The sequence below is a fragment of the Mycetomoellerius zeteki genome, unplaced genomic scaffold (genome assembly GCF_001594055.1).
Source record: "Mycetomoellerius zeteki isolate Tzet28-1 unplaced genomic scaffold, Tzet1.0 scaffold206, whole genome shotgun sequence".
Lineage (NCBI taxonomy): Eukaryota > Metazoa > Arthropoda > Insecta > Hymenoptera > Formicidae > Mycetomoellerius > Mycetomoellerius zeteki.
This window is the reverse complement of record NW_017257021.1, coordinates 1,128,607-1,147,028: the sequence shown is the minus strand read 5'-3', so window position 1 is coordinate 1,147,028 and position 18,422 is coordinate 1,128,607. Positions and strand designations below refer to the sequence as shown.

The window sequence follows — 18,422 nt, the reverse complement described above, 5'->3', positions numbered from 1 at the left end:
ACAGTTGCCAGGCGAGATGAAAATTCCGACTTACACTGAGAAAACGGACGCGAGTCCGTTTCAAGGAAATCAGTTTTACTCGCGACGCAGATCAAAGGTTGTTACGATAAATATTCTCCGCCAGTCGCGGCATTAGTCAGACAATAGTTTTCTCTTGCACTATTTTTAAAAGACCATTCTCAAGAGAGGAATGGTCAGATGTACGCGAGAATGGCGGAAGGTTGTTTAATCAGATCGTTCACTTTGACCAGTGATCGTCGTTTCTTATTGTAGTAAACACATGTCTCGTATTCACGCACACTTTATTTGTTCCTCTTTTATCAGCGATTTCGGCATGATACGAAATGTGACAGCATGGAAAATTACATCAATGAGAAGAGCACGTAAACTTCATCGTTGAACGGCCTCCGCTCCGTCGCATCGTCGGAGCTGATTCGGTCAGAGTCAAAGTCGATATAGAAATGTAAAAACGTATAGTATATGTATAAGTGAAATCAATATGAGTGATGCAATACATATAAAAGTTGCGTTAATCCCTCGGACGTCTGCATCTACACCATTTCCAGCACGTTGCATGAAATGGTGGTGAAATCATGGTTGCGTTTAGAAACGTCGTTCGGATGCCTCCGATGCCTCGAATTCATCATCTTTCCTTGTTTAGCATTAAATGTTCCGAGGCATCAGAGATATCCGAGCGACGAAGAGGTTTCCGAATGCAGTTCATGAATGTGCGTCAAGATGAAGGGAGAGATTCGAAGTCTATATACACAGATAATATAATTGAAGCCGGCAACATTTCACGAATATACAAAATAATGTCACACCCGGATTGAAGCGAACATGCGTCCGCCTAGCTCTCAAGACTTTGTAAAAATATATAACCCAGTCAAAAATATTCTACGGTTTTTGTTAATAACGTTATTAACACACTTCACACGACAGTAATTAAAGATCCCTTAAATAAACTTAAACGAACGTTTCAGTTAAGGCACATATTTAAATCTTTATAATTTTCTTTTAATATAAAGGTAAATGTATAAATAAATATTTATTCAATTCAAATATAAATATGCGTAGATATGTGAAAAACCATTTTATTGATTAAATATTGACAGTGTTTAGATTTTAAATTATGACACGATTTTTGAGTCATAAAGAAATTGGTGCAACTTCCAAGATTTTATTGTAAATAAAATCCAACACAATAATGTAATCGCTCGTACATACACAATATAATAAGTCGTGCGAAGTCGAAAACGCGCAACTGACGATCAATCTCACCAAGCGTGACGCATAGCCGAGAAAAAAAACGTGCTTTCTAATTAATCAATCAAGTTAAATGGTTAACGGTCATAATTAGCCGTATGCGTAGCTCAAACGTTGAAATTACCCGATTAACGTATATTATTCCCATCCAGCCACCAACGAAGTACGGAATCCGCTGGTGTGCTCATTTCGAGTCGAATTACGCTAGCCTGTGCAAATTAAACTTTTCAGATACCCTTTTCTCGTATTCAATATACAATTACAACTAGAGTGAAATTACGCGGCTCTCCGATATTATCGTGATTGCGTGATCATAATAGCGCTTCTCAATTTGTTAACAACATCTGCTAATGTTACATACGATTTGACAAATTCATGTCTTCGAATTAACTTGGAAATAGTCACAGTAAAAATAGTTTTTTATTTCGAACAATCACCTAGGGTTTTCATACTCAAATTAAAAGTCAGTATTAATTACATACTGTATATTATAATAATTGTTCTATAATTCGTTATTTATAGGTATTTAGTATTTGAGAGTATTTCATTTAGTATTGAATTTAGTTATTAAAGATTATTGAATTTATAATATTTGATATGTTTATATAGAGATACTCAAAATTTTCTTAAAAAAATAGAAGTAAACAAAATATGAAGTACAGATTCTCAGAGAGCGCCGTTAATCTCTGAGAGTCGCAGCTGCGCGGGATGCGACCCCGGATCAAACATATTTTCTTCAATCAAGCGTAGATTGCAAATATCCCTTCATTAAAGTCTCCATATTTGTATCTAACCACCTAAAACGAGAGAGGGTGCAGAAAGAAAAATTGTAGGAAAGGAGCGCTCAAGTGACAAGGGTGAAAAGAGAAAAAGATAGTGCTTAAGTACAGCAGAGGTTGAGGAAGCTATCTCGAAGTAGTAGAAACGAGGGGAATAAATCCAATGCAATCAAAGAACGTACAAAGTATCTTATCTCAATTAATAGAGCAAATAGCGGCTGAGCTTCATTTTCTTGGGATGTACAAATATCCACCCCAGGTGACTATTCCTGAATTAATGAGAATTGTGCATAGAAGATTGTTAATCATCTTCTTTAGAAAATATTTTTCTCAACAAAAATATACAAAGAGAAGTTTTTACGTTAACTCACTTTCTAAATTTTTTTCTTTAAAAGACATAAAATCGATGTACAAAGTACATTTCATAATTTTTTTTTTAATTGTTTTAGAAACAAAGGACATTTCACAAAGAAAATTTATTTAAATTTTCTATCATTATATTATCATTAATATCTTTGCATATTAATAAATATGTCATTATGTCTAGTCATATTTGTAATAGGTTTGTATTGTTATTATAATTTAAATTCATAGTTATTTATAGTCATTTTGTAACATGTGTATTATTAGTATAATTTATTTCGTTTAAAGTAGACATTCATAAAAGAGACACAAATGACATATAATGTGTATAATATCATTTGTGTTTCTCTTATGAATATCGACTATAAACGAAATAAATTATAATAATACGTATTACAAATATAACTAGACATGACACGTTTATTAATATGCAATGATATAAACGATAATGATAGAAAATTTAAATTAATTTAATAGTTTTGTGGTTTCAAGAACAGATTGAATAAATGCAATATCTAAATGAATTTCCGCGGTTAATAGTGCATAAATTATATATTCATAAAATGGAATTCTCAAGCAATTGGAATGTACTTACCAAATGAAGTTAACTGTAAAAACACTTCGATTCTAAACTTAACATTATTTGATAAGTGTATTCCAATTATTTGCGATTTATATTTTAACGCCTTATGAATATATATAATTTACACAGTAAGCGGAGACTTATATAGGTAAACGTTTTATTTGTTTTGATTTCGAAAAAATTCAGCAAATACACTCCGCTCCCCAACATATCTGCGTTAATATTACATAAACATTTGCGTTGGGAGGGATAAATAGCATTGTTGGCAAAATTCCACATTTTTTTGATAAAGTCCATGCCAGTGGTAAAAATTGGTATTTTTCGGAAAAAACCGGATCAAAAACTGGATTTTTAACTATTAAAAACAATAAAATAAATAGAATTATCGCGCGATATTTTAATTTACAGGCAGCCTAAAGCGCCTTACAGTCCTAGTTTATGATTCTGTGCGTAAGAATCTACGCGTAAAAGAATAAATAAAAAACTCAAGTAGTTATTATACGTTTATTATTTTCTAGCGAAGTAATCAGTAGGGTGCAGACGTTCGTGCTTGTTCGCGTTCATTTTTGCGTCTGGGTCTGATTATATCTACTTGTGTGGATGTCATGCGCAACTATTTCTAAAAATGCCCACATACATAAAACAAAAATAAAATATTATAAATACAATTATGATATAAAATGTATATAAAATATCTGAATATGTTATAGTATCATATATTGGTTATACTGTTAAATCTATACTTCTATAGTGTCAAATTTAACCTAATTTAAGTCGCCACTGCTCCTATACTCATTATATCGTTATTTTAATTATATCGTTTTATTAATTTGACATTATAAGTTTAACAGTACACTTTTATAGTTTTTGCCACCAGTTTATTCCGATAAATTCCGGATCGGTAAAATCCGGAATTTATTGTGATTATTTCCATTTACTGGACTTTTCCTGCCAATCCTGATAAATGGCTATGTCGTAATATTGCGAGCTTAATTATAAACAATGCTCCTTAGTCTTCCAATGCGATGAGTAGACACGTTCGACAAACATTTATATCGATAATTACAAATCAAAGTATCAACTCGAATGGATCACGCGTGATCTATAATATATTTCTTATAATTATGAGATTATTAATTTGTTAAATATGCTTAACATTCATTTATATTCATGCGCGCGACATGACACGCATGGAAATTCAGATTCGCAAATTTCCATGGATAGCCGAAAGAATTCGTGGAAGTCTGCATTTTTCTTTCCTTTCTATAGTATTATATACGCGCACACATGTCGGAATGCTTGGACTATGCATTAGAGAAGCGGGCGCCAGCTTTGAAGACGAAATTTATTCATCGAACGTAGCGCACGTATGTGGAATGGACAAATACGTGTATCTTCATTCCTTTACGTGGCGCGAAGTGCTAAAGTATATCAGTAGTGAAAACATTTTCAATGTGCTATAGAAGAAAGAACTAAAGAAAAAATAGGATTTCGTCATTGTTAAACGGTATCGTACGTTGCGCGCTACGTGAGACTGTATCGGTACTTGTATTTATGCGCGATCGATATTTCCTCGATTCGACGCATTACAACTCGCGTTTACGTCACTATGTGAATGCGTCAAACGCAAAACGAGTTTTTTTCTACATCAAGGTTTATTTGTATCTGGCTACTTTTTTTTTAGGGATTTACATCTTTTGTGAGTGCACGCGGGAAGGGAAATACAATGGATCGCTTTGCGATCGTCTTGCTAGCCTGGAAATCCAGTTATTTGATCCGGCAAGCGAGTAAGAGGGGTCTCTGTACACAATACGCAGCGAGCAACTCGTGCAATGCCGCCTCGGGAGAGTTGGTCGGGTGAGCACGACGAAAATAACTCCGACAGAATATTGCGGCACTTTGCAATGAAGAGAGACCGATGGAAAGAAAGAGCGAAAGAGAGAAGAGGGGGAGAGAACAGTGCGAGTGGAAGGGAAGTACGCACGATGAGATTCATGGAGAGGAACGACTCGAGATCTTATACATTAGTAGTCCAGACGCGTGTATATGTAGCGGTTTGTTTATATTTCGGAATATACCGCGCAATCCGTTAAGGATATTTAGAGATATTCAATTGAAAAAATACGTATACGATGCAAGCGTAAAAAATATTAAAATTAATATGAAATCATTTAAATATATATATATATACATATATATGTATATATAAAACACCCTGTACATACATATATCATTACAAGTTAATTATATATTAAGAGTATAAAATAAATTTACTAGAATTATTTCTAGTTTTCTTTTTGAAGTCCATTAAATGATAATAAGTATTCTTATTAAATATTGGACGAAAAATTTTTATGAATAATAAAAGATTAGAAATTTATGTGTGCAGTAATAAATGACGGTGACAATAAATTAAAATTTAGAACTAAAATAAAGAAAACGATAATGAAGCAAAAATAAAAAAAAAAGAATAGAAAAGTATTATAGAAAAGAATTTGATATTACAAAATATATTGCGTACGTTATAAAACATTTTATGCACACGCACAAAAATTATCTTAAATTCAATTTTTGTCCTACTTTGTTCTAGCATAGTTGAATATTTAATTGACGAATCTCTTATCTCTTTAGTAATATTTAACAATACTAAACAGCATGTGCAGAGAAAACAAAAAGGGAAAGAAAGAGACATAAAAATTAATCATACAGTAACGGAAACGGAAAGAAAAAGAGAAAAAGAGATATTATCATGTATTTTGACTGACTACATGACAAACCTTGACTGGTGATCTTTCCTCAGTTCGCAATGGATGGCGTTTGGCCATCCAGCCAATGAGTGGCTGTCCGATCTCGGCTACGTGTCCTGAAATCTTCAAACGTGGTGCATTCGTGCGACACATACAGTGTACGCTTCATTGACGACGGTAAAACTGGTCCACCATTTGTTCGGCATAAAACTCCGTTAAAACCAGTTTTCCGGGCAACGGACGAACCCAAGGTCCGCACTCTCGCTGCAAATCCCACCGTCGCGCTTTTTTCTCACCGGGAAACACACAGAGATGAAACTTGACAAAGCATTTCTTTGATGCGAATGCATCAATAAACGGATGCCACGTTTGTTATACCACTTACACTTGTATTAAATTAGGAACTTGCGTGACGATTATACTCGATCGCTGGACGCGGGAGTCTTTCGATTATCGAGTACAGAAAAAAATGAATAATTTAACTTTATGTATTTTTAATTGGAGCGCGTCTTACTACGACCGTGTCTCAAAATCGACTGCCAGTCCTTTCGCGCTCTCCAGACCTATCATGACTTTCCCGAATGTTCTCTCGCGATTATTTTTGTTATTTTTTGTCGCTGCGACCTTTCTTGTTATGATTCTATGATCAAATTCTATGATTTAAATTTTTCGATTTAACGATCGTTTAAATACATTTGCGAATTTTAAAGTAATTACATTTTAAAGCCATTGTATAACTATATTTTAATAATTTAACTATAATACATAATTATTTGCGTGAGCGATATGAAGAAATGATAAGAGAAACTGCTGAATTTAAAAGTCCTATTATTAGTCTCTTGACGGAGCGAAGTATTTACATGTCTCGAGAATTCGTGTGTACATTTCCAAGGACTTGTCGCGCATTTGGCAGACAAAGTCGTGGCAATATAATCGCTACAATGTTAATACAGGAAACTTAAGCCGGTATGCATAATCCGTTCTTATTTCAAGATCGTTTTAAGTAATATCTTAAGGAGGTAGGATACCCTGAGGGTATGTATATCTATAGTTATTTAAACAATTGTATAAAAATGAATTTGTTTAATTTTCAAAATATTCGAAATCTGCCGTTGCACCGTCTTCAAAGTGGGGGGAGGCTGGAGGTATAAAAGAGAAGCTATAGCTCGTGAACGGTGCAACTACAAACGAAAGCAAAATCACTACAAACAACTACAAACGACTATACGTAATATGCCGCAAATGGATTTCGAATATCTTGAAAATCTTAAAGTCGGGTGACAGTCATTTTTAAAAAATTTTTTATCTTTTAATTTATTAAACTACAAACGGAACTATTGTTACTACAATTAACTACAAACGAAATACTATCATTTTTTTATGAAAAAATTTAATTTATGAAAAGTGGGGTGCCAGGTTCACAAAGGTTTTGTGTTATTAACAATTTAGTTTATGAAAGTGCAATATGTATATGGTGAGTTTTCAGTTACATCTGAGTATTTAAATTATAAATAATACGTGATTTTTAAGTTCCTATTTTATATTTAGTTATAATAATCAAAGTTTATATCCATGTATATTGCAGATAATATATATACCTCTTTTAATAAAATATATTAATTGCAGCTATATTTAAATGTACCTATTTATTTGTACTAATTACAAAACTTTATTTTTTGTTGTTAAACACAAATAATTGTTGTTTTATTCTGCATGCATTTATTAATATATGTATATTTTAATTTCCAATGTTGATCCAAATTGATATGATCTGTTGTCATTCAGAATAGAACTAGGTACGCTGGAAGGAGCCCTTATAGTGTTGCCGCCTACCGGTGAATTTTCAAATTTGTAAGTCTAAATCCAAGAATAAATAGTTTCTAAATAATGCGATTGAGTTTGTTTAGAATCATGTAATAATTTTAGAAACAAGAACATACTTTTAAGAATAAAATATATTTTGCACAAATCTATTCATTATTGACGTCAGTGAACATTTATAATGAAAGTAAATACAAGAACAAAGAATAAAAATATACGAATCAGGAATTAATTTTTTTTTCTATGTCGCGAAGGCACTGGCACTTCACATTCACAACTTGTGACGATTCGGCGGCTTTGGTCTCTTTTTTGATCGACTTGGGCGTCCTTCTCTTTCCCGCGAACTTTTTCTATCAAGTGATGCACTCTTCATTGTTTTAATTTCAATTGAAATTGATTTTGAGAAAACTACGAAGTGTACTATGGTACGAACGCTAACTGACTGACGTTTTAGTTTCAAATAAAAATAACGGCTTCCCCACTGAAAATGTTCGGGATATATAGAGGGGGAAACTCGTTTGTTGTCGTCTGTTGAAAGGAATAAGCCAAACGTCCCTTCGATTCGACTACCTGCATGGAGAGAATTTTTTTTTTAAATTTACCTATACCTGCTCAAATATGGTTGTTTCTCAAACATATTTTCAAAATAAATTCTAAAAAAAAATTTTCTCCGTGTGTGCGTTAGATACGGATGCCGATGGCATTTGGCTGCGCGCGGGTTGGTGAAGTAATCAAGCTGGAAATTGGCCGAAACGTGCAACTAAATCCCACCTCTATAATAGGACCTTTTACACATTTCTAAGACTTCAAGCTATATATTTTAAAACAAAAAAAGATTTCGATTTTTTGAAGGTCTTCCGGGTATCCTACCCCCTTAAGACTGTACTTAAAACGGTCTTGAATATAAGAAAGAATCGACTAATACTGTCCATATAGCTCTCTCTAGTTTGTATTACAATATTTTTAATAGAGAAACTCCGTATTGTGTTAATAACGTTTATCGATATGGAATTTTCTGTTATAATTATCGCGAGCATTTTTTAACTATTTCATTAAACAAAGATGTCAATAAACATTGTTTTTATATTTAATCGTATTAAAAAACAAGGAAAGAACAAAGGCAATAGGAGTCAAGCGCGGGAGACGTTGAGCAAATAACACGACTATCGTAGCGTAAAACTTCTTTATTTTACTAAAGCGCTTACATGTTTCGGCTCATTTTATAACAAAGTTATATAACTTTATTATATTCTATATATGTGAGTTTATTAGTTGTCTCTGAAGAAGGCTCAAAAATGAGCCGAAACATGTAAGCGCTTTAGTAAAATAAAGAAGTTTTATGCTACGGTAGTCGTATTATTTGCGCAACGTCTCCCGCGCTTGACTCCTATTGCCCTTGTTTTTTCCTTGTTTTCTGATTTATAAACGTCTTATATATAAGTTAGCGGAACAAAGTGAGCGGAATCGATTCTAACATTTTTATTTGTTGCTCATTTGTTGCTAAAAAATTGCCAAAGAAAAAAATTTGTTGCTTTGTCGGTTTATTTAAAAAATGATGTTTCGCTAAAGGAAGATTCAGTTAGCGGAACAATACCTACAACAAAGTCAATCTACGCAGAAATAACGTAGGAACTTGTTGCTAATTTGTTGACCGATAGAGCAACAAATTTTTTTCTTTGGCAACTTTTTAGCAACAAAATACAAACGAGCAACAAATAAAAATGTTAGTTAGAATCGTTTCCGCTCACTTTGTTCCGCTAACTTATAAGACGTGATTTATAAGGAGTCTTAGTCAGGTTGATTGTCTCGCATCTTACAAGGGACGTCAATTTTTTTCTTCACAACATTGAAGTACTCTTGAAACCGTATAACTTTTGTTTAAAAAATTTTTTTTCATCTCTTATACTTTCGATGGTATTCGACTCGAAATAGAAATACCGTTTTTCTTCAAAAGGATGTTTTATCCTTTAAATGAGTTTACGTATAAAAAAATACATGTCTCTTAGATTTTAACAATATATTTCACAGAGAATCAAATCGGTGCCGGACAGTTGGGTGACGTCCCTTATTAGTTTTTTAGTCGAGATTATGCAAACTAGTTCTCAATACGAGATTACATGAAAATAAAGTTTAATTTTTGTTGATGAAAATAATGCTATATGATTCCATGAAATACGAATATTTTTCGATTTTATTTCGTGCAAACTGACGTAAAAACTAAAAATACATGCAAAAAAAGAGAGGATCATTTGAATTGCGAAATCGAAGCTATCGTTTTTAGCACATACTTAAGTGTCATGTTCGACATTTGGCACTGATATAATATCTCTGATACAATATCGCTGTGCGATATAATACCGCTGTGTGATCTGTACGAATGTGCGTGTGCGTCCCGCGCGATCTCGAACACACACGCTTGCATGCGTTTACCTTTCACCCACGCGATCCGACTCACATTACCCCGGCAAAGGTCCGCCGTTGCCAGCAGCCAGCATGTCTGCTAGCGCAACGAACGGAATCTGAGCACTTGCGAAATCGACCGAGCCATTCCAAGACCCGTCCGAAAGACTTCACCGGGCTCTCTCTCTCTCTCTCTCTCTCTCTCTCTCTCCCCCCCCCTCCCTCTCTCTCTTTCTCTCTAATTGATTCTCGCGAGTACGAGATGAATCTCGTAAAAAGCGTTAAGCAGCGTTAAATGTGGATTACGCAATGGTGTGATATAATAATGGATATCGTATGCTTTGACGATAGAAATTTCGACGGATGTAGAATTTTTTATTCCATTGGCAAAACAACCGTATGTAACTAACGGTCGGCAGGGATTGATGTCAGCAATCCGTCATCTCTCATTGTCATGTTGACATATGTTCGTCTTAAGGAGATATACCTAAGTAAAGGCCTTAAAAAAAGGCTTTTTTTATCAATTTTTTTTAAAATAACTATAAGTTTTAGAAAAAATATGAATTGATGTATCAATTGGGTAGATTTACACTTTGAAGATATTTTAAGAATTTTTATATGTCAAAATATAAATATATGACGATATTGCTCAACATTGTAGACACAAAAAACTACTAAGTCGAGGATGTTATTGTGCGTTCGATATAGAGCGACTGATCAGGTACGATTTCAGCGCACTGTGCGTCCATTCCCTAAGACTCACGTAACTCGAGAAATACTTTGAATTTTATAAAAACCTTTTAGGAGCATATTTTTAAGATATCAATCTCTTTCGAAAAAACAAAAAAATTTTTCGATTTTTTGAAAATTTTACTCAGGTATGCCCCCTTAATGAACGGTGACTAACTCTACGAATAATGCGATAACGTTACTTTTATTCTCGATTCGATTAGTCATTCCTGGAAATATAAATAACCAATTATACTTTACTTGAAATGCAATTCATTGCATTATGTTTAGTTGTATTTTATATAATGTATCTAATTTGTGATTTAAATATATCATCTAACAATAAGTTCCCGAATTGCAGCATAAAGAAACACAGACATTTCAGATTAAAAAGAAAATTTTTTTTAAATCCGTACTTGAAATGCTGTTAAGAGTAAGAATTCGTTATATTGCTTCGTATGTCTTTGATGTTTTGAAAATGTTTATCTTTCATGCTTCGTATCAAAAATATGAAGCGTATTGATGCCATAGGGGATTTCAAAATATAACATTTTATTTGAGATCTGTGTTTTTTAATACTATTATATAATCAAACTTTATTGTTAGACTATATATAATCTCGTTAACATTTTATTTGCTATTATTTTTAATTATCGACAAACGGCTCGAAGCATCTTTTACAAAGTATAATCAAAATAAAGATGTGTAAGTATTAAAACGAATAGCAAGTCTGACATTAACCTAACATAAAGATAACAATATCTATAATTAATGTAATCATAAGAATCAAAATAAAATATTCGCTTTACATCTAGATTCACATCTGTTTTATTTTAGGCAGAGTATTTATTGATTTTTTGTCAGTAAATACCTTCCTAAAACGAAATAGAGAGAAAAAGTAAATATTTAAAGCTACTTTAGATAATTAATAACGCGTTATCAAAAAAGTTGGATTTTGAAATAGAAATAAATATAAATTACAAAAGACTATGATATATTTCCATTATATTTATGAATTATGTTAAATTCCATATAAAAAATCAAATTGTCCACAAAAGTAGAGATGAAATCCAGTACCAGCGTGCGTTACGTTTGATGATATCAAATCATTTACGTTTTTGTGCACATTTGAAGCTTGGAGAAGGTCATTTTGTTTGTGGCGCAAGATGATAAAATTTTGGGATTATCTGAAAATGATGTATTTCCATGTAAAATGTAAAATTGATCATTGAATAGGAAAACGGTCAAATTACAACGAATATTTTTCGTTGTAATTTGACCGTTGGAAATTGGAATAAACCAAAATGAGAGAGAGAGATGAAAAAAATGTATTTTTAGTCGAAATTAAATTTCTCCTTTTTTCGCCTTCCTATGATTTTCTTTGTGAATATTAATGAGAAAATGTATTTTGCATGACTTTATTTAAAAATATTTATTACTCGTTTTTTCTAACAAAATAAAGGAAATTAAATTTAAAGTCAAGTTAAATTTTAAATTTTTAAAATTTATCATTTGAATGTACAAAAAACTAATTATTTCGTGAGAAAACACAAGCGATTGCTTTGGCGTTTATGCTGATCTTGTATGTCGCGTCATCGATCAGCAGTATTCGCTAAGCATGTGAAAGTCTTTTTTTTAAGCGTTGTTCGATTATAACAATATTTTGATGCAAACGCTCGCCGTGCTCGTTACTAAAATCGCCCAAATTGTCGGAAAAGAAATCCAAATGATTCTACAAAAAGTGGATTTTCAACAACACGTTGATTCCTATTTTACGAAGTGAAGCAATCATTTCGGCTACAACTTCTTTATAACTTTCAGCTCTGTTTTTGCCCAAAAAACTGATAATAATCGCGTATAAGCTTTTCATAATTCGTAAATGTTATAAGCCTGAATTGGACCGCGGCCTACGCACAATATATGCTAACTTCAGGAAAATGCGTTATGATCGCTTTTGTAGAAAGGTCGAAAATTTTGAGCAATTTTCAATTAAAAGTACATGTTTTCACCATTTTACTTTACTTCAATCGCTTTAACTTTATCATTTTCTCATTTAGCGACTAATTTTATACGAAAATATATGATTTTCATATATTTTCATATGACAATCGCAAAATTTCATCTTGCATCGTGGCCGAAACAACCTTTTCAAATGTTGTATAAAATTTCAAATGTGCGTAAAGAACACAAATGATTCAAAATCACGGAACGACATGTACGCCTGTATTACTTTTTGTTTCTGCTTTTGCGGACAATTGGAATTTTGTGTGTGAAGAAAAAAATTATTTTTGTTGCACGGTATTATATATACATATTATTAATATATACCTATATGTATATATATATATATGTTGTACCTATAAAAAGGATCTACATTATTAAATATTTGAATAATGAAATGTCAAACAATAGTTAACAAGTATAGTGTTAATGCTTGACGAGTTGTTCGGGGATTACAACATTATAGGCGAGCATTATGAATATATTCTATATGTACGTTGGTGTTGGCCAGGCCAGGCCAGGCCACATGGCAAAATGTTAAAAAGTCCGCTCGATTCGCGGGGATTACGTTGCATCTGGATTGCACAAAGATATATTTACTGGTCCTAATGGTAGCCTGTCGACATAGACACGCCTCCGTCAAAGTTGTCGGCATACAAAGAGACTTTCAAGAAAGATTATTCCCATGTCGCTCATTCCCATCGTTCCGACAAGTAATTCAAAACGAGTCGTGAACAGAAAAGAGTTAATAAATTTCGAAAGCGACCAGACATACGATGTTGTTGGCGTTATCACCTAAATATAACCAAATAAAAAAATAAGAGGAGATAAAAGCACGCTATATTTTGCGTCAGGCGCAAACACACTCGGCAAACGCGCCGACACGGTCACTTTCGTGAATGCACTTTGTTACATCTCCCCATCGGCGTTAAAATAAGTACCGGGGTAAGAAACGTCATAAAAAAAGGATAGAGGGAGAAAATTATGAACGAGGAGGAGACGAGGGTGGAGGCGGCGGTGGCAGCGACGATGCGGTGGTGGAGAAAGAAAAAAGATGAGAAAAAAGACAGAGGAAGAGAAGAAGAAGAAGAAGAAGAAGAGGAGTTGCTAACCGGCTGGCCGCAACGAACCTGAAGTAAACCAAACCTACCGGTCCTACCGCTCGCTACCACTACTACCTACCGAACTATTACCTGTAACCAGTCTATATCTGGACTCCAGCTTCATCTTTCTCTCTTTTATCTGATGTACCGTGTGCGCCAGAATAGTGGAATCCCCTGCGTTCTCACTGCATCTTCGACTGACGTAGCAGTCGTTTACATGGCTAAGAAGCGATTCTTTCCACGAAAATCCTTTATTATTAATGTCTTATGTTACTGATATAGAACGTATAGAACGTATTTCATTTCAATTTTTTTACTTTATTTTGTATCAATGATAATGTTATGCAAATTAATATGAATATTTTAAAATAATTTTTTCATTTTGCTATATTGTTTTTAAGGGCTAAGTAAACTAACGATGCGATTGAAACCCAAAAAACTGAACTGAACATTGCACTCTATGTATTATTGTAGATTTAATTGCTGTAAATATTTGTGTCCGCAATTATGCCAAGTTGTGCGTTACGTTATCTTATATAATTTGGATCGTCTATGGATGATTTCTTCCGGGATAGAATAAATATATCTGCATATATCGTAAACCGATCCGAACAGGTACGATCACGTCGAATATTTTTTCAAGAATGAATGCCGTGACGGCAACAGCCCGTGACATTACTTGCTAACGTGAATGCAATCATTTAAATTATATGGAGTGTGCGGTAATAGGCGCGCGTTTGGTGACGATATTTCTCGTTGAAAACTGGAATGATTTTTCCCAATACAATTTAATTAAGGTGCCATATTTGCATGTTTTGAAGGGTTAAATATCTCGGAAATTGCGTTTTACTTCAGAATTTTGCTAAATGTGATCTAAGTTTAATCGAATAATTTTCCGTTTGTCCATCTGCGCTTTAAAATAGTTTATCGATACCTATATTTTTTTAATCAATTGAATTCAAACGTTATTTACATAATACGGCTACTATTATATTGTACATATATTACATTGAACGCTTCGAGTTATGTATATTGATTTGAAAAATCGCCAGTGTTCCGGCTTGCGTGATACACGCGATTAGAAATTGATGAGTGTCGCCTCAATTATCTGCGTGATTACATTTACGGTAGCGGGACGACGTGTAACGTGGTGTTGACTGACGCGACACGCGCCAAGCAGGTATGTTTAATCCGAGTGTTTAAATCAAGCTTACAAGTTTACGCATCCGTTATTTTCACAACGTCGTCGCGAATGTGGCATCTCAAGTGACCGCAAAATCCCTTAGTCCGCTGATAATTATCGATCATAACGGATTGTCGTGATTGTGAACACGACAATTTGTGGTGTAGTTTTTTTCTTGGAGGATTGGCTCTCCCGACAACGTGGAGTGCGCTCGTGTAATCGATTCAGTTTTTCCTGCGACATCATTTACATCTCGAGGACGAATTTCTCTTATTGGGCACAGCTTCTTTCTGTTCTCGCGATATGTTATTCAAATTATTTATCTAAAAAACTATGATAATATTTAAAGGAATATTCGGTCACATAATAAAATTCTGTAAAAACGTCGGTTAATATAGTATTCGCTTTATGCGGTCCAAATAACGGTGATCTCATCTCGCTCTTTCAATTCTACAATCTTATATATAATACGCGTTACAATTTAAAATTATCAAGTATATATATTTTTTATGCTAATTTAATACCACAATTAAATTACATAGATATCTATACCTTGATTGTCATAATGGTGTAAGTCAGACGCAGAGAGGAAAACGCAAATTAACTAAAATAAGCCATGATACTATTGGAGAGGACATCTATCCTCTACGATGTCAGGCGACATTGTGGGACGGAAACAAGATGATAGTGACGATTGCGATGCTAGTTACGTTGGTCAGACAAAAAGACAGTTAAAGGCAAGATTACACGAACACGTCTCCGATATTAATAAGAGGTCAAAATCTCCAACGGTGATTACAAATCACCGCATGGACCAGAATCATAACTTCGACTGGGATAATGTTGAAATCTTAGACAGAGAAGCCTCTTATAATAAGAGATTAATATCGGAGATGATTTATATAAAAAGACAGAAACACGGAATTAATAAACAAAATGATACAGATTCTCTGCCAGAATCATACTCCAACGTTATCCAATCGCTTTCCCCTTCTTAGTCTTTTCCTTTGCCCCCTTCCAAAATCACTGTCTTTCCTTTGTTTTCTTGGATTTTATTATGTGACCGAATATTCCTTTAATTTATGTATTATTGCTTGTTGTTTACATTGAAGATGACCCGATCGGTGTCGAAACGTCTGTATGTATGTATGAAAGTTTATTAAATATTCTTTTTGTTGTAACTGGCTCGTAGCCCTTCTTTTAACTATTGATTTATTCTGATTGAGCCATATTGATAATTATTATATGATAATATTATTTATTATCTACAATACCACTATTAATATGTCAAGCCTTGAAAAGATTGATTTTATATTGATTTTTGTTTTAAAATGAAAACAAATTGTTTAATATGTATATATTTTTAAATAAAATCATATGTATAATATATACCAAGGTATTCCGTGAAGAAACCGACAAACTTTTCAAATATATTCTAAAATTTATTTTAAGCAAAAAATACAAATTATAGATTAATTTAAATTATCAAGACGTTAATATTGTAACAGACAAAAATACATTTATAACTTTGAAATGTGAATATCATTTTCTTAACTCTCCATGAACCAGATGGAATATGATACATATCTCAGCGAGATATGTAAACTTTTATAATTTCTTGAAAAATTAACTGCGCGCAAGTTGCCGTTTCATATCAGCTGAAATTACGTTGTTGCCAGTTATACTAAATTAACGTACTTATATGGTATAGTATGTAGGATATAAGATATCCGACATATAATTTGTTATGTTATGTTGATTTTCCATCTAGTTTGCAGACAATTTGCAATCATATTAATTGCTCGAAATATCCATCTTCTATTCGTAAGTTGTTGTTCGTTATACCACTTACAATCAGTGCAAAAAGTATTCGTACAGAGAAAATATGTTTAAAGAACCTTATTTTTAAAAAGTAAACATCCAGCAAGAAATGACTCGTCGAATTGATGTCGAATCGATATCGATACGATAATATTGATATCAATTCGACATCGATTTGACATCTAATTGACAGTTATTTCTTACTGGATAATTAGCAATTTATTCATAAATAACAAAATAGTTTCAAACACGAAGCCAAAATGTACGGTTACTTTATTAAGTAATTATCAGTCACTTGATGTTAAAACGACATCACGACTTAACACTCATGTTATTTTGAACTAAAATAAAACTAACGATTCTTATTGAATCTACGCTTATTGATTTCTGCGTCGACTTTCACTTTCCGATGACCCCTTTTAACCGATTAATTGTTATTAAAATAGACTATATATTTCTCAAAATTATATACACCAAAAATGTATAATAATTATATAAACTATATTACTTACGAAAAAACGAAAATGAAACATAATAGAGTAAATAAATATTAATTTTGGTAAATCTCGGTGTAAATATACACTGTATGGGACTCTATTATTCTATAGGTCTAAAGGTTTTAAAGGGCTGCACACAGTCAAAATGAATAGAGAATAGAGATCGATTATGTACATATCTTTAAAATTACAATGTATTTAATTTCATTGATTAACATCCAATGAATTTACATAATAATATCATAGAGCCGTGTCGAATGAATACCGCCAATACTGAAATTCTACACGGAAAAAATTATCTTTTAAAATTCACCTTGAAAATATGGTAGTTGTGGTACAATACTATATTTCAAAGATTTTTACCATGCACTTCAGTAAAATTAATCAAACTTATTTTATATTTTATTGTAGTTTTATTAATGAATGAAAGAAATTTACATAAAATTCTTCGAAATACAATGTTGTCCCACGACTGTCATATTTTCAGAGTAAACCCTAAGAAAAGATTCTCTCCGTATATAATTCATGTTTCGTATACTATAAATTTTCAATAGTGGCAGTGTACCGATATAGCTTAGATCGCCTGTTTTCTATTCTCTGTTTTCCGTTGCTTTGATCATGCAAATTCCTCACTACTAATGAACCTCTGGACCGTCATTGTGAACACATGATTTCAAATATAATGGCAAAAAGAAGTTTTGAGGTGATAAGCTGGTCAAAAGTATGTGTTACTGACAAGAATTAAATTCTTCATATTTCCATAGTGGATCTGATAATTGACCTACAGCGGGTAAGAATTGTTTTGCTCAGAATAAACTGTAGAATATATTCTAAGTTTATTAGTTTCCTGGTGAAACATTCTGTATATGCATATATTTTTTTCTTTTCTCTGTATAACTTCTTAATAAATGATACAACGCAGTTTACAAATATAGCATATAATTAAAGATAAAGATTATATGCAAACCAAAGTGTACCCTCTTGTTAACACGACACTTTGCGTTGGGTGACGTAGTAAAAAATGTAAATATCTCTCGTATCATCAATTTTTGCTCGTGTGTTTTTGCTCCCATCTTTGATCGATCTTGTTTGTAACGTATGTTTCGTTATCACGTGACGATTATTATCC

At 32.9% G+C, this 18,422-nt stretch overlaps 1 protein-coding gene across 1 annotated transcript in view; it reads left to right on the top strand.

Moving 5' to 3' along the window:
- LOC108722528 (receptor-type guanylate cyclase Gyc76C) overlaps positions 1-18,422 on the top strand; it is a 91,082-nt gene that overhangs the window by 5,171 nt on the left and 67,489 nt on the right. The window lies entirely within an intron of this gene.